The sequence below is a fragment of the Vicia villosa genome, unplaced genomic scaffold (assembly GCF_029867415.1).
Source record: "Vicia villosa cultivar HV-30 ecotype Madison, WI unplaced genomic scaffold, Vvil1.0 ctg.000048F_1_1, whole genome shotgun sequence".
Classification (NCBI taxonomy): domain Eukaryota; kingdom Viridiplantae; phylum Streptophyta; class Magnoliopsida; order Fabales; family Fabaceae; genus Vicia; species Vicia villosa.
Genome location: NW_026704980.1, coordinates 1750929 through 1773655, shown reverse-complemented (window position 1 = coordinate 1773655; position 22727 = coordinate 1750929). Strand labels below are relative to the sequence as shown.

General features: G+C 37.4%; 1 long non-coding RNA gene across 3 annotated transcripts; it reads right to left on the bottom strand.

Annotated features, from left to right (window-relative positions):
- Positions 1 to 19468: 19468 nt before the first annotated feature.
- Positions 19469 to 22542, bottom strand: LOC131623062 (uncharacterized). Of its 3 annotated transcripts, none has more exons than XR_009290125.1 (8): positions 22117 to 22542; positions 21916 to 22026; positions 21617 to 21649; positions 20886 to 20962; positions 20547 to 20692; positions 20383 to 20472; positions 19864 to 20296; positions 19470 to 19700 (listed from the first exon to the last, which is right to left on the bottom strand). It is a non-coding gene; the product is annotated as an uncharacterized LOC131623062 (long non-coding RNA). The 3 variants fall into 3 exon arrangements; XR_009290126.1 differs by having other exon boundaries at positions 19473 to 19700; positions 19864 to 19910; XR_009290124.1 differs by having other exon boundaries at positions 19469 to 19700; positions 19864 to 20472.
- Positions 22543 to 22727: the final 185 nt, after the last annotated feature.

The following is a 22727-nucleotide window of genomic DNA, read 5'->3' as shown; positions in this document are numbered from 1 at the left end:
ATATTGAAGGATGGAAGGCTGCCATTCAGGAGGAGATGAAGATGATAGAGAAAAAATCAAACATGAAAGCTTGTAGACAAACCAAAAAACCAAAAGATTATTGGTGTTAATTGGGTTTATAGAACCAAACTCAATCCTGATGGTTCTATAAATAAGCTTAAGGCCAGATTGGTGGTAAAAGGTTATTTTCAACAACATGGTGTTGATTTTTCATACACTTTTGCACCTGTTGCAAGACATGATACAATTAGGTTGTTGGTTGCCTTAGCAGCAAAATTGGGATGGAAAATTTATCATTTTGATGTTAAATCAACTTTTTTAAATGGATTGCTTGATGAAGACATTTATGTTGACCATCCTGAAGGTTTTATGGTTGCATGAAGTGAAAATAAAGTTTACAAGCTTCACAAAATCCTCTATGGCTTAAAACATGCACCAAGAGCATGGTATAGCAGAATTGATGGTTATATTTTGCAAAAAGGTTTTAAAAGAAGTGAAAATGAGGCTACTTTGTATGTGAAAAGGTCAAAGAATGAACTGCAACTAATAGTGTCATTGTATGTCGATGATCTGTTGGTTATAGGGAATAAATCAAATTCTCTAAGTCAATTCAAGCAAGATATGGAGAATGAATTTGTGGTGACAGATTTGGGTGAAATGAAATATTTTCTTGGAATGGAGATCTTTCAGTCAAGTGCTGGAATCTTCATTTCTCAAAAGAAATATGCTTTGGAGGTATTAAAGAAGTTTAATATGGATAAATGCAAGCCTGTTCCCACACCTCTGGTTGTGAATGAAAAATTATCAAAGGATGATGGTGATAATAGTGCAGATGCTTCTATTTATAGAAGTATAATTGGAAGTTTGTTGTATCTTTCAGCGACCATGCCTGATATAATGTTTGCTGCTAGCTTACTTTCCAGGTTCATGCATTCTCCAAGTCAAGTTCATCTTGGTGCAGCTAAGAGAGTTTTTAGGTACATAAAAGGTACAACTGATTATGGTTTGTGTTTTTGGAAAAATGAGAGTGGAGACCTCCAAGGATATGCTGATAGTGACTGGGCTGAAAGTGTAGATGATGCAAAAAGTACCTCTGGTTATGTTTTCTCATTTGGTAGTGTTGTGTTCTCATGGAATTCAAAGAAACAAGAAGTTGTCGCCCAATCGTCAGCTGAATCGGAGTATATTTCTGCTGTTGCAGCAGCAAATCAAACTATTTGGCTAAGGAAGATTTTAACAGATGTGGAACAATTTCAAAACAAAGCTACTGTCATGTGGGTGGATAACAAATTTGCTATAGCCATAGCTAAGAATCCAGTCCAGCATGGAAGAACCAAACACATCAAGGTTAAATATCATGCTATTAGAGAAGTTGAAAAGTCAAAAAAAAAATCAGTTTGGAGCATTGCAATTCAGAAAATCAAATTGCAGATGTAATGACCAAAGCTCTTTCCAAGAGAAAGTTTGAAGAAATGAGATCAATGCTTGGAGTATTCAAGAAAAATTTCAAGGAGTGATAGAAATTGATATTTTTTCTAACATAATAATTATTTTACTTGTTGCTATCACTTTCTGCTTGTTGCTACTTTGCTTTGCTTGTTGTCCTTATTATAATAATTAGATTCTTGCTTGTCAATAGTTGCATCGGATTTTATCTCCACACCAAGAAGCAAGCTTATTGCTTGGCTCTATATATTTTGTAGTAGTTTTCAACCTTATGTAATAAAACACATAACCTAATCCTCCCACAAAAACTTTATTATTTTGTCCTTTCTATTCTGCTCTTCTACACCACTTAATCATAACATCTATTTTTCTTACAAGAATAGTGGTGAAAACCTCTATTGTTCACTGATCTATTCTTATCGTTCAGCAAATGTGGATTGGTGAATCGGATATCCTCCATGTTGATTCCTTGTTTGAATATACTGATTCCAATTCTATCGATGAAAAGTTTGTTTCGAAGGCCAGATAGCGTACTGACAAAGCACGTGCATGAGATGACTGACGTGGAGGATTGATTGGCTGAGATTGGTTATGCCCTAACTGAAAGTTTGTTATGCACAGTTAGTTAGTTACACTTGTATATAAACCATGTAACGACTTTGTAACAAACTAATGAATGCAATATTGATTTTCTCTTTCGTTCTTCTTTGTTTCTTCTCTGCATTCACAGAGCTTCATTCTTCTCCATCAATGGAGTTTCTTGGCATTCATTCATCATTCACATTTACTTAGATGGTATCAGAGCAGGTTCTTCCTGCTCTGCTTTCGTTGCGCATATCTCATTCTTGAAAGGTGTTTTGTTCGTTCGTTGTATTTCCTTTTTCTTTGCTATTCTTTCTTCGTTCGTTCGTTGTTGCGTTATCGCAATTGTTAAATGACGAGAAACAATAACAACAAAAATCAGGATCAGCTTGATCCTTACTACATTCATCCATCGGAGAATCCATCGACGGTATGTGTATCACCGGCGTTGAGTGGTGATATGCTTGGTCGATGAAGATGAGGCGTGCACTTGCTATGAAGAAGAAGTTCAGATTTGTAGATGGATCAATAGAGATACCTAATGAAGACGATCTGAATTATGTTGCGTGGCAAAGATGCAACAATCTTGTTCATACGTGGATCATCAAACTCTTCATCTAATGAACATAGGAGGTCTACTCGTGTCTCTAAACCTCCTTCTCACTTAAAGGACTATGTTTGTAATTCTATTACTTCCTCCACTAGTCAATATCCTATTTCCAAATATCTATCTTATTCTCAACTATCTCCTTCTCATCAAGCTTATGTCATGGCTTTGTCTTCTGACACTGAACCTTCCAATTACAAGGTTGCTAGCAAGGATCCTCGATGGGTTCAGGCCATGCAACTTGAGTTGGATGCTTTAAAACGAAATCACACATGGGACCTGGTTGATTTACCACCTAATGCCTCTCCCATTGGAAGCAAATGGGTATAGAAAATCAAACGCCATGCTGATGGTTCTGTTGAACGTTTCAAAGCAAGACTTGTGGCTCAAGGTTTCACACAAACAGAAGGGCTCGATTACTTTGAGACGTTTTTGTTAGACGCTGGCCTTAGGATCTAGAGGGGGGGTGAATAGATCGTTCACAGTTTTACGGATTTAAACGACTTTTCAGCGGAAGTAATTCTGAATCGACTCGCGTCTATTCCGAACCACTATCGAAACGATTATATATGTGTTTAAAAAACCAGTCAAAGACTTGAAGTAAATGATAAGAGTATATGTTGCAGAATCAAGACGTTTCTCTTATGAAAATCAGATTAACTTTTTGTATGATGGACAATGTTTGCAATGCAGTAAGAGTGATAGAAACAAATATACAAACACTTGGTGATAATGATCAAATTGAAGGTAATTCAATGTGTGATGGATTGTGATGTTTATGAACGAACTTAATTCACAATCTTAACACTCGAATCGTTGATCAATTTGCTATTATAACCAAATATGAACAGAATGTAAATGAAAAGGTAAAAGCGACAAGAACACGATATTTGTTTAGGCAGTTCGTCGATCGTCCTCGCTACGACTACGTCTGCCCCCAATTCCAAATTGAAATTGGGTAATCTTTCATTAATGTTGAAAGTAGTATATACAAAGAAGATAACAAAGCGATAAACGATAAACCAATTATGTCGATCCTTTGAATCTTCTTCCCCCTTAATCTTGAGCAAGATCAAGGTTATCCAAGAGCTTCACTTTGATTCCCTTCTGCAGTGTCTTGATTCCTTGAACTCCCCGTTCCTCAATCGTTACACTCAGCCGAATCCTCAATGAACGCCTCTTGATAAAAACCCCCAAGAACCACCCGTCGTGGAGGACAAAACCCGCAGATTTTATTCACCAACAAACCCCACAAACCTTCACCCACTAGGAATCTTCAATTCCGTTCCATGGACGTTATCGAACTCATCACTAACCCGCAACGCAAGAATGATTATGTGTAATTGTGTTGGAGATGATGAAGAACGAAGATGAGAAGCGTTTGTGTATCTTTCAGTCGTTGATGTTGCTTGAATAATTACCCTTGGACAATATATAAGATAGCTTAACAGTTGGAGATGAGAGAAACAGAATTTTTGCCATTCTTGATCAGTTAGGTCGACCTCTTGTAGTGCTTAGGTCGACCTAACAGAGCTTGCAGAATTTTGCTCCCAGTTAGGTCGACCTGTTGAAGGAGTAGGTCGACCAGAATCCTCTTCTGATGCGTTCTGGGGACATTTTCACAGATTAGGTCGACCTAGTTGTTGTGTAGGTCGACCTAACAGGCTGGTTTGTAAAATTCATCAATTTAGGTCGACCTAAATGATGTGTGAGTCGACCTAGCAGGAGTATATGAATTTTTCTCCATTTTAGGTCGACCTGGGTTGATGGTAGGTCGACCTAACTGCTGCTTTTCTGCATTCTTCTTGTTTTGCTTGTGTTGAGTCAACCTTTAAACATATAAACATAATGGGTTTGACCTATGAGTCATCAATGCTTGCTTTTCTTTAAGTTTTCTGCTTCCGTCTTGTTGTTTGAATGCTTATTTGAGTTTGCCATGAATCAAAAACATCTTTGAGTGTAATCTTGTATTCACATACTCCCCCTTTTTGATGATGGCAAACCATTCGTCTAAGCTTTGGTAGTAAGTAATAAAGACTCAACAGAGCTCCCCCGTACATCCAGCATCTATCTCTCAACAAGGCAATCTCTCAACAAAGCTCCCCCGTACATCCAGCATCTATCTCCCCCTTTGTCAACATCAAAAAGAGAAAACAAGAGAATAGGAGAGTAACAAGAGAACCATAGATAACAATGCTAGCATGTACAGTATAGTAGATAAAAGGTAGTTAATGATAGCATGAGACACATATGTGAGCAGGAGCAGTTTTTATGCATGAAGTCACTATAAGCATGTTAATTGATAGCATATTATAGTATCAATAATATTTTTGGAAGTGAACAACAATTACGTTACCGCTTTTTCAATATGACGCCTGGCTTGATGATGAACTACCTTTACGCTAAGAAAAATGTTAGCAAGAAAAATATATATATACATAAAGTAAAGAAATAATATTAAGAGAAAACAAACGTAATTAGCCCAAATTAGAGATATCGAGTATCCCTAATTCCCTACGAATGTTGAAGTATTGCTCCGTTGCTAGAGGTTTGGTGAAGATGTCAGCTAGTTGCTTCTTGCTTTCTACATGTTCAAAAGTAACGTCTCCTTTCTCTACATGATCTCGTAGAAAGTGATGCCTTATTTCAATATGTTTGGTACGTGAGTGTAAGACAGGATTTTTACTCAAGTTTATGGCGCTTGTGTTGTCGCACATGATAGGTATGCGATCAAGCTTAATACCAAAGTCAAGAAGTTGTTGCTTGAGCCATAATATTTGTGCACAGCAGCTTCCAGCAGCTACATATTCTGCCTCAGCAGTGGATAATGCAACCGATACTTGTTTCTTACTATGCCAACTTATCAATGAGTTTGAGAATAGATGACACGTTCCACTAGTGCTTTTTCTATCGGATTTGCAGCCAGCAAAATCTGAATCGGAGAATCCTACCAAATGACACTCATTTCCTTTTGGATACCATAGGCCATATGTAGTAGTTCCACGTAAGTATCGCAGAATTCTTTTGACAGCTTTCAAGTGAGATTCTTTTGGACAAGATTGATATCTTGCACACATACACACACTAAACATAATGTCTGGTCTTGAGGCAGTAAGATACAATAGTGAACCTATCATACCTCGGTATAATTTCACGTCAACCTCTTTACCTTTCTCATCTTTGTCTAGATTTGTATTTGTTGCCATAGGTGTGTCAATTTCCTTTGCTTCACTCATTCCAAATCTTTTGAGCAGCTCCGTACAATATTTAGTTTGATTCACAAACGTTCCATGACTGAGTTGCTTGATTTGTAGGCCAAGGAAGAAATTTAGCTCACCCATGAGACTCATCTCAAATTCACTCTGCATAAGCTTAGAAAAGTCTTTGACAAGTTTTGCATTAGTCGACCCAAATATAATATCATCTACATAAATTTGGACTAAGAGAATATCCTCATCTTTTCTTTTAATAAAGAGAGTAGTGTCAACTTTACCTCTAGAGTACCCTTGACTAAGGAGAAATTTGCTCAAACGTTCGTACCAAGCCCGAGGGGCTTGTTTAAGACCGTATATGTAGCGGTAAAAATGTGACTCGAGCGTAATCGCGCGCTCGAAGTACAACAGAGTCGCCACCGAACTTTATTTGTTCCAAGAAGGAAATGGAAAATATCGATAAAACCCACGAGATAAAGAAAAATGGATAAGATGGTCATCGCAACCAAATTAGGGTTCGGGAGTCGGTTAAGCAAGGGGAAGGTATTAGCACCCCTCACCTCCATCGTACTCGATGGGACCCATTTAGTTAGTTTCGTGTTTGAGTGTTAGCGTAATGTTTGTGTTCTTTAGCTTATTAATCGAGAAAATATGAAAGAAAAGTTTTTTAGGGTTTTTATTATTATGAAGAAAAGGAAAAGATTTTTTATTATTATGAAGAAAAAGAAATGATTTTTTTATTATTATGCTCGCCAAGACGTTTGTATCTTGTGCCTACGTATTCCCTAGTGCAATGGGAAAGTCAGAGCAATCGTAGTTCGGGCTAAGAACCACGAAATGTTTGTTGGTTGATTTTAGCGAGAGGTACTCGATCGCTTTCAAATGGAAATACTACGCGCACAAGGATATGATATCACTACAAGAATGGATGACTAAATCAAGATAAGACATGATTTTGGCCATCATCGCATTCGAGTGGAAGATGTTCGATCTTCACATGTGGAAGTATGTTCGTATTGAAATTGGATAAGTGTCTCGTTTATGAAAAGAGTTTTAAAAGCCATAAGGCAAAAAGGGTTGAATGAAATTGAAATTGTGTTTTAAATGGACATTTAGCAAAGGATTGAGCATAGGTGTTCACCTAGCGCGTCTTTACCCAAGGTATTGAACAGGAGCGAGCCCCATTGTCACTTGTTGTCCTTGTTAATTAATTTGTTTCAAAAGATCAAGGTATTCAAGAGGTGTGCACTTCTTGTCACAAGATCTTTCGGTTTGATTAATGTATTTTAATTCAAAAGATCAAGGTATTCAAGAGGTGTGCACTTCTTGTCACAAGATCTTTCGGTTTGATTAATGTATTTTAATTCAAAAGATCAAGGTATTCAAGAGGTGTTCACCCCTTGTCACAGGATCTTTCGGTTTGATTAATGTGTTTTGATTCGAAAGATCAAGGTATTCAAGAGGTGTTCACCCCTTGTCACTCAATCTCTTGGTTTGATTGATGTATTTTGATTCAAAGGATCAAGGTATTCAAGAGGTGTGCACTTCTTGTCACAGGATCACTTTGATTAATTAAAGAGTTTTGGTCCAAGAAAATCAAGGTATTCAAGAGGTGTGCACTTCTTGTCACTTGATTTCTCGATTTAATTAATGAAAGGATTTTATTGTTTGATTCAAAGGATCGAAGGTATTCAAGAGGTGTTCACCCCTTGTCACTTAATCACTTTGATTTAATTAATATATTTTAGTTTCAAAAGATCAGGGTATTCAAGAGGTGTTCACCCCTTGTCACAAGATCTTTCGATTTTATTAATACGTTTTGATTCAAAAGATCAAGGTATTCAAGAGGTGTGCACTTCTTGTCACTCGATCTTTCGGTTTGGTTTAAAGAAAGTTTAAAAGAAGGAACTCGACGTTGGATCGAGAAATTATTTGACGACTTGGCGTTGGACCAAGATTTATTTATTTGTGAAATATTAAAATAAAATATTTTTTGGTATTTTTTTAATAATAAAAGAGAAATAAAAGTCTAATTAAAACACATTTTTTTGTATTTTTCAATATATATAAAAAAGTAAAAAAAAACAATTAGTAACATATAAAAGAAAATGGGTTTAAAGAAAAGTTAAATGGGGTGTTAATAAGGAAATTTGCTGGCCCAAAAAGTCAGGCTCAAATCACTTTAAAACCAAACCAGAGGGGGTGTAAGGATCAAAATAGGTGTATAAAAAGGAATTCGGTGGGCCTTGAAGATTCAGGCCCGAGTCACTAACTTTAAACAAAAAAAAACCTAATCAAAGTCCGCCTCCCTCGATTTCATTCTCTCGGTTCACGCTCTGCTTCTCTTTCTCACTCTGTTTCTCACATCTCTCGCGATCTGTTTTTATGGCTCTCACGATAAACAAACAACAACAGGAACAAAATCGATGGCCTCTCGTTCGCTCTGCTCGCGGTTCTCTCTCGATTCTAACGAGTCTCTCATCTCTCGACTCGATCTCGCTCGGTTTCGCATCAAGAATAAACACAATAACCATCAAGTAATAATGAGTTCAAGCAACAAACCCTTGACCCTTGCAACCCAATACCCCCAATAATTTCAATCAGATCAATTATAGATTACAACAAAATAAAGCATTATTCAGAAATTTGAATCAAGATAGAGGATAACCTAAACAAGTATGAGTCAAAAGCGATGGAGATTCGTCAAGCTTGAGCTTCAACAGCGGTTTTCGAGTAAGTTTCCGAGTCTCTTACTCCTTGCTTCCATCTTCATCTGTCATGGCGATTGTGATGTTGCTGTTGTTCTGTGAACGTGTACGAAAGTATTGTGGTTTATCGAAATGAAGTTCTGTTGTTATTTTGCAAGTTTGTATTGCCAGTTTTGCAGGTGTGAATATGAATGAGGAGTTTATGAAGATGATTTTGTGTGGTGGTGTTGATTTGTTGCAGGTTACGAGGCTGGTTGTATATGTGTGGTTATGGAATATCGGATATGAGAGTTTGCTGGCTCTGAATCGGTTTAGAGTGGGGTTTGGAGTTTGAGGGATGGTTGTGAGCTTTTGGTTTATTTCTGTTTGGAGGGTATTGGTGAGTTGAAGAGTGAAAGGTTGGTTTCAAAGGGTGATGGTGTTTCACAGGTCTGAGAAGAGTTTTTGTGGCTCTCTTGTTCTGTCTTTTTTTCTCTTTTTTTCTGGGCCGAAAAATCCTCCCTCAGCAGTGTGTTTTGGTTCCCTCTTTATAGATGGAAATCAATAGGTTTTAGGGGGAAATATGGGAGAGGTTTTTGAACAATTTTGTATACTGGTTTATGATCTTTTTGTCATGCAGGTTTTTGTGTTGCCAAATTAGTGTAATTCTTGGAGTATTATGCAGGGTTTTGGAGCAGAGATGTGGACTGGTGCAGCAGCAAAATGCAGGGGCAGGCTGGGCATTTGGACTGTTGTATTTGGCATGGAATAGTAGCAGAAACGTGGGACAAAATTCTTTTTTTTTTGTTATAATTGTATCATTTTTTTTTGTTTAATGTAATGGGCTTAAAATCAAACATGTAATTGGGCTTTGTACATAAAAAACTCTAACTTTATTCAATTTGTATGATTAAAACTAAAATAAAAATAACTATAAATTCTAATAAATGAACAAAATAAAAATTAAATAAATTTAAACTAGAAATTAAAACACCATTTTTTATATTTAAAATATAATAATAATAATAATAAAAACAAACAATTATTTAATGTCTAAGAATAAAATGAAACTTGGATAAATAAGCAACTATGTGGATGCAAAGCTATTTTTTAAATAAAAGGTCAAATTTTGTTAAATATGCGAAGATGTAACACTTGAACGACAAAAATGCATGCGAAGTATGAATGTGACAAACTATATGTAAAAAGACTAGGTCAAAAATTGGGGTGCGACAGTATAGAGCACGTTTCAGCTTATAGACATGAGTTGGATACATGTAATTCTCAAAGCCGGGTGGCTGAGCAACATAGACTTCTTCATTTATATAGCCATTTAGAAAGGCACTCTTAACATCCATTTGGAATAGTTTGAAGTCTTTAGAACAAGCATAAGCAAGTAAGAGGCTAATAGCTTCGAGACGTGCTACAGGAGCGTATGTCTCTTCATAGTCAATACCTTCCTCTTGATTATAACCTTGGGCAACTAATCTAGCTTTGTTTCTAGTAATAACACCGTTTTCATCAAGTTTGTTACGAAAAACCCATCTAGTGCCTATTACTTGATGATCTCCCGGATGAGGGACTAAGTCCCAAACATCATTCCGTTTAAATTGGTTTAATTCTTCTTGCATGGCCATTAGCCAATGCTCATCAAGTAATGCATCCTTAGCGTTTTTCGGCTCAACTTGTGAAACAAAGGCAAAATGATGACAGAAGTTACTTATCTTTGAGCGTGTTGTAACGCCCCTTGAGATGTCTCCTATTATATTGTCTATTGGATGGTCTTTCACATTTGTCCAGGCCTTGGGAAGTTCTTCATTGTTTGAGATGCTTTCTTTTTCATTTTCATTGTGAGACTCATCTTTCTCTCTCTCAGCATCTTTCTTTACAATACTTTCATTCTCATCTTCCTTATCCTTGACAATGTCTTCAGTGGATGGACCTGCACCATTAAATGAAAGACCTTTCTCGACATATTTTGCATAAGATTCATCAAAAGAAACGTGTACTGACTCTTCTACTATAAGTAATCTCTTATTATATATCCGATATGCTTTGCTGGATTGTGAGTAACCTAGGAATATGCCCTCATCAGCTTTAGCATCGAATTTGCCAAGATTATCCTTACCATTGTTCAAAACAAAACACTTGCAACCGAATACATGGAGATGAGATACATTTGGTTTTCTACCTTTTAGTAATTCATAGGGAGTTTTGTTCAGTATAGGACGTATTATTATCCTATTCAAAACATAACATGCTGTACTAATCGCGTCAGCCCAGAAATACTTTGGTAAATTACTCTCATTTAGCATTGTTCTTGCCAGCTCCTCTAGAACCCGATTTTTACGTTCAACTACTCCGTTTTGTTGAGGTGTTCTAGGAGCTGAAAAGTTATGCTCAATTCCATGTTTATCACAGTATTTTTCAAAAAGAATGTTTTCAAACTCTCCACCGTGATCACTTCGAATTGCAACTATTTTGTTGTTCATTTTGTTTTGACATAATCTTGCAAATTGTGTGAAAGCTGGAAAAGTTTGATCCTTACTAGGTAGAAAGATTGTCCAACAAAATCTCGAGTAATCATCGACAATGACAAAACCATAGGTGTTTCCACCTATGCTTTTAGTCCTTGAAGGGCCAAAGAGATCCATGTGAAGTAGTTCAAGAGGGCGTGATGTTGAAACCACGTTCTTTGATTTAAAAGAGATTTTTGTTTGCTTTCCCTTTTGACAAGCATCACATAGATGATCTTTTGAAAACTTCATTTTGGGTAAGCCGATTACTAAATCTTTTGAGACAACTTTATTTAGTAAGTCAAAATTTATGTGGGCGAGACGTCTATGCCAAAGCCATGAGTCATCGCCTAGAGCAACTAGACACTTGGTACTAGACTTAGATACCTCATCCAAGTTTAGCATGTAGATGTTGTTTACTCTTAAGCCCTTAAACATAATGTCTCTTTTCTTAGTATGTTCTATTGTGCATCCAGAATTTGTAAACATTACTTTAAAATCTTTGTCGCACAATTGACTTATACTTAAAAGATTATGTTTAAGACCTTCTACTAGCAGCACATCAGTTATAGTAGTGGTAGAAGGGTTACCTACACTTCCTTTACCAAGTATGGCTCCCCGATTGTTATCTCCGTAGGTGACATACCCCTTTTTCTTTGCTTGAAACTCAACGAAAAGAGATAGGTCTCCAGTCATGTGTCTTGAACATCCACTATCAAGGAACCACAACCTTTCGGCAATGTCAAGACACTTTTCCTGCAAGATTAATTTAAGGAGGGAGGTCCCCAATTTTCATTGGGTCCTTGGTAGTGAGTACACATTTTGTTGCACTTAGGCAACCATTGAAATACTCCTTTAGGAACTAAAATTCTCCTAAATTTGCATTTTTCAATGGTATGTCCCTTTTTGCAACAATAATGACAGGTAATATGATGAGAATATGGAGTTTTGCTAGTTGATACTTTTGGTACAAAAGTGTATTTACTATATAAAGGAGTATACGATCTTTTGAACTTGTTTGGATCAACCGCAAAAGTCACTTTTGGTTGTAGAGCCTTGTCTAACTTGGCTTTTAGATCTCTTACTTCTTTTTGCCAAATGTGACATGTCTCACAACCAAACCATGATGTAGGATCTCTTTCAACTTTATCCTTTTGAATGTCTAGCATAGATTGTTTTAAAGCTTCCATATCCTTTTCGGTTTTCTCAACTTTTGATTCAAGATATGAAAATATTTTCTTATTTGAGGCCAAAAGTTTGAAAGCTTTAATTGCATCTCTATGTAATTCTTCAAAAGCAAGTTTTAGTTGAGAATGAGATACCTTATCTACGAGTTCAGGTTTAAGATGACTTACAGCTTTCTTTTTCTTGTTTTGATGAGCCATGAAACATAGGTTTGCTGATTCTTCTTCATCGCTTGATGAGCTTTCACTAGATGAATCACTTTCCCATGCTATGTAAGCTCTTTTAGATTTGTTATGACCTTTGCTTTGGTTCTTCTCCTTTTCTTTCTTAAGGTATGGACAATCCGGTTTGTAGTGACCGGCTTTCCCACAATTGAAGCAAAGACCTTTGATCTTTCCTTTGTTGTCGTCATCTTGTTTGAACATGTTTGATTGCTTTCTATAGTTGATCAAGCCTTTGTCGGAATGTTTTGCTCCATTTTTCTTTAGATATTTGTTGTATCTTCGCACAAACAGTCCCATTTCCTCATCATCGGAGTCTTCGTCATCACTTGTGTCACTATCCTTTGGCTCTCGTTTTGAGGTCTTGGAGCTCGAAGCTTTTAGAGCTATTGACTTCTTCTCTACCTCTTTCTCCATGTTCTTTTCTTTCTTTGTCCTCTTCTCATGCATGTCAAGGCATTTAAGATGCTGTTCATGTTCCTCTAGTTTACCAAAAAGAGTGGTAATGTCTAAAGTGTTGAGATCATTTGCTTCCTTAATTGCTGTAACTTTGGGTTGCCATTCCCTGTTCAAACATCTTAAGATTTTGTTAGTAGCAACTGCATTGGAAACAGGTCTATCAAGAGAATTTAATCGATTTTTCAGATGAACGAATCTCTTCTGCATGTTTTCGATGGATTCACCATCTTCCATGTGGAAGAGTTCGAACTCTTGAGTTAACGTATTGATCCTAGCTAGTTTGACATCATCCGTTCCCTCGTGGGCAACTTGCAATGTGTCCCACATAGCTTTAGCTGATCTACAATGGGAAACGCGATAGTATTCATCAACTCCTAGAGCTGAGATTAGAATGTTTCTCGCTTTCCAATCGTATGCATATCTCTTTTCATCTTCAGCATTCCAAGTATCTTCTGGTTTTGGAACAACTGCACCAGCTGCATTTGTCATGGTGATCTGAAATGGACCATTGACAATAGCTGTCCAGATGTTCCTATCAATTGCATTGATATGGACACACATACAATCCTTCCAATAGCCGTAGTTTTCGCCGTTGAAAACTGGAGCTCTATTATGAGCCCCTTTAGGTCCGGAAGCCATCTTTCCAATAAGTGTTTCACGTAGCACGGAATAAACCAGAGCTCTTGATGCCACTTGTTAGACGCTGGCCTTAGGATCTAGAGGGGGGTGAATAGATCGTTCACAGTTTTACGGATTTAAACGACTTTTCAGCGGAAGTAATTCTGAATCGACTCGCGTCTATTCCGAACCACTATCGAAACGATTATATATGTGTTTAAAAAACCAGTCAAAGACTTGAAGTAAATGATAAGAGTATATGTTGCAGAATCAAGACGTTTCTCTTATGAAAATCAGATTAACTTTTTGTATGATGGACAATGTTTGCAATGCAGTAAGAGTGATAGAAACAAATATACAAACACTTGGTGATAATGATCAAATTGAAGGTAATTCAATGTGTGATGGATTGTGATGTTTATGAACGAACTTAATTCACAATCTTAACACTCGAATCGTTGATCAATTTGCTATTATAACCAAATATGAACAGAATGTAAATGAAAAGGTAAAAGCGACAAGAACACGATATTTGTTTAGGCAGTTCGTCGATCGTCCTCGCTACGACTACGTCTGCCCCCAATTCCAAATTGAAATTGGGTAATCTTTCATTAATGTTGAAAGTAGTATATACAAAGAAGATAACAAAGCGATAAACGATAAACCAATTATGTCGATCCTTTGAATCTTCTTCCCCCTTAATCTTGAGCAAGATCAAGGTTATCCAAGAGCTTCACTTTGATTCCCTTCTGCAGTGTCTTGATTCCTTGAACTCCCCGTTCCTCAATCGTTACACTCAGCCGAATCCTCAATGAACGCCTCTTGATAAAAACCCCCAAGAACCACCCGTCGTGGAGGACAAAACCCGCAGATTTTATTCACCAACAAACCCCACAAACCTTCACCCACTAGGAATCTTCAATTCCGTTCCATGGACGTTATCGAACTCATCACTAACCCGCAACGCAAGAATGATTATGTGTAATTGTGTTGGAGATGATGAAGAACGAAGATGAGAAGCGTTTGTGTATCTTTCAGTCGTTGATGTTGCTTGAATAATTACCCTTGGACAATATATAAGATAGCTTAACAGTTGGAGATGAGAGAAACAGAATTTTTGCCATTCTTGATCAGTTAGGTCGACCTCTTGTAGTGCTTAGGTCGACCTAACAGAGCTTGCAGAATTTTGCTCCCAGTTAGGTCGACCTGTTGAAGGAGTAGGTCGACCAGAATCCTCTTCTGATGCGTTCTGGGGACATTTTCACAGATTAGGTCGACCTAGTTGTTGTGTAGGTCGACCTAACAGGCTGGTTTGTAAAATTCATCAATTTAGGTCGACCTAAATGATGTGTGAGTCGACCTAGCAGGAGTATATGAATTTTTCTCCATTTTAGGTCGACCTGGGTTGATGGTAGGTCGACCTAACTGCTGCTTTTCTGCATTCTTCTTGTTTTGCTTGTGTTGAGTCAACCTTTAAACATATAAACATAATGGGTTTGACCTATGAGTCATCAATGCTTGCTTTTCTTTAAGTTTTCTGCTTCCGTCTTGTTGTTTGAATGCTTATTTGAGTTTGCCATGAATCAAAAACATCTTTGAGTGTAATCTTGTATTCACAGTTTTCACCTGTGGCTAAACTGTCTATTATTCGTGTGCTATTGGCTCTTGCAGCTATTCATGGCTGGCATCTTCATCAGCTAGACGTGAATAATGCATTTTTGCATGGGGATTTACATGAAGCTGTCTACATGAAACTTCCACAGGGTGTACTCTCTTCAAAAGTTGGCCAAGTATGTAAGTTGAACAAATCACTGTATGGTTTAAAACAAGCAAGTAGGCAATGGTTTGAAAAATTAACCACTTTTCTTCAAGCTCAAGGTTTCCTCCATGCACATGCTGATCATACACTCTTTACTAAGACTGATTCTTCTTCATTCACAGCCATCCTTGTGTATGTTGATGACATCATCTTAGCAGGGACATCTATTTTTATGATCAACACCTTGAAGAAATCACTGGATGATACCTTTCACATCAAAGACCTGGGCCAGTTGAAGTTTTTTTTAGGTTTTGAGGTTGCACGATCACCTAAAGGTATCTTCCTTTGTCAAAGAAAATATTGCCTTGAATTGCTTCATGATGCTGGCTTAGCTGGTTGCAAACCAGTTTCCACTCCTTTGGATGCTTCTTCGCGCCTTCATCAAAATGATGGATCTGCCTTTGCTGATGTCACTGCCTATAGAAGATTAGTGGGAAGACTCCTCTATCTCACTACCACGCGACCAGACATTGCTTTTGCTACTCAACAATTGAGCCAATTCATGAGTGCACCTACCGAGTCTCACTACAAGGCTGCTTTAAGAGTTCTTCGTTATCTTAAGCAATCTCCAGCTCGTGGTATATTCTTGTCTCAAGCCTCTGATTTGCAGTTATCAGGGTTTAGTGATGCTGACTGGGGCGGCTGTGTTGACACGCGTCGTTCCATCTCTGGATATTGCTTTTTCATTGGGCAATCACTTGTGTCGTGGAAGGCTAAGAAGCAGCTCACGGTCAGTTGTTCATCTGCTGAGGCAGAATATCGTGCCCTCGCATCTGCTACTCGTGAGCTTCAATGGCTATGCTTCTTGTTGCATGATTTGCATCTGTTGTGAAAAACGATACCAATAACAAAGTATAATAGGGAATTATGGAAGAGAATAAGAACACAAGAATTGGTTATAACTGCTATTCTTTCACTTTCTCTTAGAACAAGATTACAAGTTTACAAGAATAACAAATAACCTCTCTCACCCTAAATTAGGATTTGCAGCTTAGCAATGATGAGAGACTAGTATGCTATTTATAATAAAACCTAACATACTAACTAATGGGCTTTTTCAGCAAGGCCCATTACACAAGCCAACTTAATAAACAAGCTAACTTAACAAATTAGGGTTTAAACACTAAAACCTAATTTAACATGCTAACAACCCTAGCATCTTCGACATCTGCATGCTAGACCCATCTTCGACTACAGCATGCACACTTCGACACCAGCATGTGAACAATCCTTCGACTTCATGCTTAACTCTGTCGAACTGTCGAACCAAGAAGCTACCCTTCGACAATACTAGAGTTCGATCCAATATCTCACAAATCTCCACCTTGGACCTAACTCTACAACGTCAAGGAACAGATTAGCTTTCTTCATGCAGCTTTATCAACTGCATACAGTGGAAAAACTTGCAACTCGGCAATGTCTTGGTGATCATATCAGCAACATTGTCTTCAGTCGAAACCTTCAGCACTTGGACTTCTCCACGCTCGATTACTCCTCTGACGAAATGCAACCTCACATCAATGTGCTTAGTTCGCTCATGATAGGCTGAATTCTTTGACAGGTGTATTGCACTTTGACTATCACATTTAACAGTGATACCTCGACCTTGAAGTTTCAGCTCTTTCGCAAAACCTTCAAGCCACAATGCTTCTTTCATAGCTTCAGTGAGAGCAATATATTCCGCTTCAGTGGTTGATAGAGCAACAACCTTCTGAAGAGTTGCTTTCCAACTAATTGTTGTGCCAAACATAGTGAAAACATATCCAGAAATAGACTTTCTAGAATCCATACAACCTGCATAATCAGAGTCGACATATCCTTCTATTGCTGCTTTACTATCTTCACCCAAGGCTCCACCATAAATTAAGACTCTGTTTAGAGATCCATTTATGTACCTTAGAATCCACTTCAATGCTTGCCAGTGAGCCTTTCCAGGATTCGCCATGTACCTGCTTACAAGACTTACTGCGTATGCTATGTCGGGTCTAGTACAGACCATAGCATACATCAAAGAACCAACTATATTAGCATATGGGATGCTATTCATATAGGCTCTTTCGACATCAGTACTGGGACACTGATCAATACTCAACTTGAATTGAGGGTTTGTTGGAGTCACAACTGACTTCGAATTCGACATACCAAACTTTTCAAGAATCTTCCGTAGATATGCCTCTTGAGATAGACATAACTTCGACTTCTTTCTATCTCTTCGAATGTCAATTCCAAGAATCCTGGAAGCAGCTCCCAGATCCTTCATATCGAACTCCTTATTGAGTTCAGCCTTCACCCTCATCACATCTTCAACATTGTTGCTTGCTATGAGAATATCATCCACATAAAGCAACAAAATAACAAATGAATTACCAGGTCGAAATCTGAAGTAAACGCAGTGGTCGAACTGACTTCTAATGAAACTTATGCGTGCCATGAACTTGTCGAATCTCCTATTCCACTGTCGAGGAGATTGTTTCAGCCCATACAAAGATCTCTTTAACTTGCACACATAATCTTCCTTCCCCTTTTCGACATACCCTTCAGGTTGCCTCATCAGGATCATTTCATCTAGATCACCATACAAGAACGCAGCCTTCACATCCATCTGTTCCAGTTCAAGATCGAACTGTGCCACCATGGCAAGCAACATTCGAATGGACCTATGCTTCACAACAGGAGAAAACACATCATTGAAGTCGACACCTTCTTTCTGAGTGAAACCCCTTGCAACTAACCTTGCCTTGTATCTTTTCGACGTCACTCCTTTAATTCCTTCCTTAACTTTGAAAATCCATTTACAGCTGACTAACCTTGCCCCAACAGGTTTCTTGATCAGTTCCCAAGTATGATTATCATGAAGAGATTTCATCTCATCATCCATGGCCTTCAGCCATTCAGTCTTATTTCGACTCCTCATAACTTCCTTATAGTCTCTAGGTTCTTTGTCTAGAACCTCACTTGCAGAGATTAAGGCATAAGCTATAAGATCTGCATATCCAAGTCTCTGAGGTGGCTTGATGACTCTTCTCGACCTATCTCTCGACAATAGGTAGTCATCGTCAGTTTCCTCAACTTCAGCATCTTCTGCTTCTTCTTCGACTTCATCTGGGATATGCAATTCAGCATCAACATGCTCCACCTCAACAGGAATCTCTACCTGTTCCAGCTCTTCGTCAGATGTTTCTGTACTTTGACCAACATCATTAGTTTTCTTAAAAGCCATTTCAGCTTCATTGAAAACTACATCTCGACTGGTGATACACCTCCTGTGACCTGGCTCTAGGCACCATAGCCTATAAGCTTTGACTCCTTCAGGGTATCCCATGAACATGCATTTCAGAGCTCTAGGTTCGACCTTGTCTTGCCTAATGTGAGCATAGGCTACGCAGCCAAATACTCTCAGTTTGTCGAGATCTGGTGGATGTCCCGACCAAACTTCTTCAGGTGTCTTCATATCTAACGCTGTCGAAGGACATCTGTTTATCAGATATGTTGCTGTCGAAACAGCCTCAGCCCAGAACACCTTTGTTAACCCCGCACTAGTCAACATGCATCTGACTCTCTCCAAAATACACTACAGGAAAAAAGGCCTCCTGCCACGCCCAGAAAACCGAGGCTATATGCAAAATAACCGTGGCGTAACGCTTAGGCCACGGTTTGGCCACGGAAATCCAACTGTGGAGTATACGGCCGTGGCCTAAAGTAAAGTCCACGGTTTTTTGGTATAGACCACGCCTTTTTTACAACCGTGGCTTTTTTAGGCCACGGTTTAGGTAGCTTGATTAAGGCCGCGGTTTGTACTTGCCATGACTTAAAAACTGTGGCTATATGGTAAAGCCACGGTTTCATTTTGACGTTTACGACACAGTATTAGTTCAAGATATAGCCACGGTTTGGTTATGACCACCTATTTAAAACCGTTGTTATATGTTATGCATTCTAAACCATTAATCTTGCCACGGTTTATTTCTGTATCATTACACAAAGATGTCATTATATATATATATATATATATATATATATATATATATATATATATATATATATATATATATACACACCAATCAAAAGTTTGCCAACTAAGCTAGCTATAATACATTATTAATATACAATAAATAAATATAATCACAATTATAATGTACTAGTATGTGACCCATTATAAATTTGATATGTTTATATAGAGTATCTATTGCATTCTAATTACAACCCTGAAATATACAATTCAAAATATCAACATATACAATTCAAAATATCAACAATATTGTTCATTGTATTCGCAACACTATTTATCGTCTGAACACGAGGCCAGTAGTGAACCAGTAGGATCCCATTTGATATAATTTACTTCACTCTGAAATAGCAGAAAGGTTGTTAAGATTTACACAAGCACATTATTGTATTTAAACCTGGTGCAGTAGTGTTTCAGTGCAAAGCATAATAATACAGACTAAGGTAGGTAAATAAACCTGGTCAAAGCATTATATTTATTTAGTTTTTCAAAGCTGCACTCATACCTTTTACTTATTTGCTCAAGTGAAGGTTTATTCCTTTGGAGAACAATCTGCATTTATAAAATACCTACTGTCAAAAGATGGCATTGTCATGTGTTATAGACTAAAAAAATAACCAACCTTTAAACAAGAAATGAAACAGTCAGTATAATTCCCACAACTTTTTCAGGTTATAGGTAAATCCAAAAATATAGTCAAGAAATCAATGAACATCGATATTCAGGAAGAAACAAATCACTAAGAGGAATGTGGAGTAAGATTTGTCTGATAGCCACATTTTCCCCCACATGCTCAAGAATCCAGTCACGTCCCTTCTCCATATCCCCATCTCCATCATTCAGTCCCCCCCTCGCAACCTTAGAGTAACGTAACACAAGACAGAGCCAAACATTGTGCTTGGACCTTCAATATGCAAACCCCACCCACTATCCTTGTTCTGCAGTTACATCTAACTAATTAATTACAAGAACTTATGGAAAAAAAACCCACTGATTAGCGTGAAAGATAGAGTGAAGTTGTTACCTAATGATTATAGAGGTAACGGCGCATTTCCTTTCTATGCTCGTCGGTTAAGACTGCATTCAAAGCCCCGGTGACAGACAAAGTAATAACCTGTTTAATCATCATTATGAATGAAAAGTAAAAACACACAAGTTTTGAATAGGAGAAAAGTGTAAAAAAATTACCAATCCAGGCATAAGAAACATGGGACCTCCATAATCTCCTGGCCAATGTCCATCATGACTCTGTTAAAATTAGTGAATCTATTTCTTCATCCTTCATCCTTCATCCTTCATCCTTCATCTAACATCTGTAAAGCTATTTGAATAACCTGCAAAAGAGTCGGAGATTCTACTATATGAGTAAATGAATAATAAACCATTAGGACTTAACTTGCTCGGCATCAATGAATAATAAACCATAGTTATGAAAAGTCAAGTACCACATGAATGACAACAACCAATAACAAATATCACAAATGGTAGTTTATTGTCACCATGATTATAAAAGTTACAACCACTTACTTGTTCACACTGTGTCCATGGCACTACAGAAAAAAGGGCTCCTGCCACAGAGACTCGAACATCATCGGCATTTACTCCTAACACAGAAAAGTTGATTATAAAGATCCATCCATGATGGTTTTGGTAAGAAAGCAATGAAGCAGTTGCACTCCAAATAGATGTATCCAATCATGTGAACATGTTTTTTTATCATATAACTTTTTCATCTTGTTCATTAGGGGCTTGAAACAAAAACAGTAGGACAAACAGAAGCTGGAGAAAAAAACATTTAAGCTCTAGAAAACAAACAGAAAAATAAACACTTATAAAAATAGAATGACAACTAATAATGGAACTCATATTGTATTCTTCATTGTTCTCATCTCTTCTTCACCTCAATGTGTCAACAAAAAAACATTTTAACTAAGTATAAATTGTGGAACAAATAAAAAGAGTGGATGGAAGTTTCGAAAACCAAATTATGATTGGCACTTGATAATGTTGTCAGCTCTAAATCAATAGATCTACTCCCAACCTGAAAAAGTGAAACCAATTCCATGTCACTTTAAGATAAAAATAAATAGCCAAATTAAAAGCAATGATTCAGTTTAACTATACACACCAAATCCAATAAAGCTGAACATAAAATAACCCCCAAACCATACAAATGTAATATTGTTTCAAAAAACTCACAAGTTCATAACGACAATAAGAAAATAAAGGGGCACAGTTAGAGAAAGAATGAAGCTTACATCCACTTTCCATGCTCTATTTTCCACCTTCACCTGAAACACAACAGAGAAAAATGATTTAAAAAGGAAACAAGTTTACAGCACTGATAAGTAAACAACACTAACTCAACCATATTTATAAACACAAACAATCAAATACTGACGCTACATTATAACAACAACTGAGAAAGACAACAAAACAATTACTAAAATTATTCTAATTTTATCTAAAATCCTTTATTAGTAAGGGAACAAACATTAAGCAAGATATGTTTTTTCCCTAATTGAAACAAACACACAAAAGAGTAGAAAAAAAGGACCTTTTCAGCACCGGGTCCAAACATTTGACGGAGAAGAGTCATGATTAGGCTTTTCTTGCCAGAACCTGATGGACCATAGAACAGTAAATGGGGACAATCATGTTCTGAAACCTGCAACGAAAAACACATAAAAACCCTAACAAAAATGACAAAAATAATGCTTAAGAAAGAGAATTAAGGAGATTGATTGTGTATGGTTACCAATTTCTAGAGATTTTGAGCGATACGGCGCGGCGAAGAGGCTGAAACGGCTGAAGCTTTCTCAATCTCAGACTCAATATACAAGCACATGGTTTAGCTACCAACAAAGCGTAACATCTTGACCTAACCCCCAATCTCCTTCTCTTTCCCTGCTACACGCCTCTCTCTCAACCACACTTTGTATCTCTCACGATGAAACAACAACAAACCATAATCCTCTTCTCTCTCGGTGAAACAATAACAAACCATAATCCTCTTCTCTCTCGATCCTCACTCATCTCTCGCTGTCTCTCGATCCGGTTATGCTGCGGCGGAGATTTTTGGGAATGAAGAGAATATGAGGGGTTTTGGGTGGAGGCGGTTGAGTTTGAGAGGGAGGGTGAAGGTGGAAGATAGGGTTTTGGTTTTACCAAGATAAGAATGATGTGGTTTTGGTTTTAGGAGATTATTATGTTACATTTTTGTAGCTTGTAAATTTAAATAAATTAGAAAAAAATTAATTAAGAAGTGGGAAACTTAAAAAATATAAATACGTATTTATATTTTTATTGTTTTTTTAATTAAAAAATATTATAAAAGAAATTAATTAAGAAGAGGGAAACGAAAAGAAA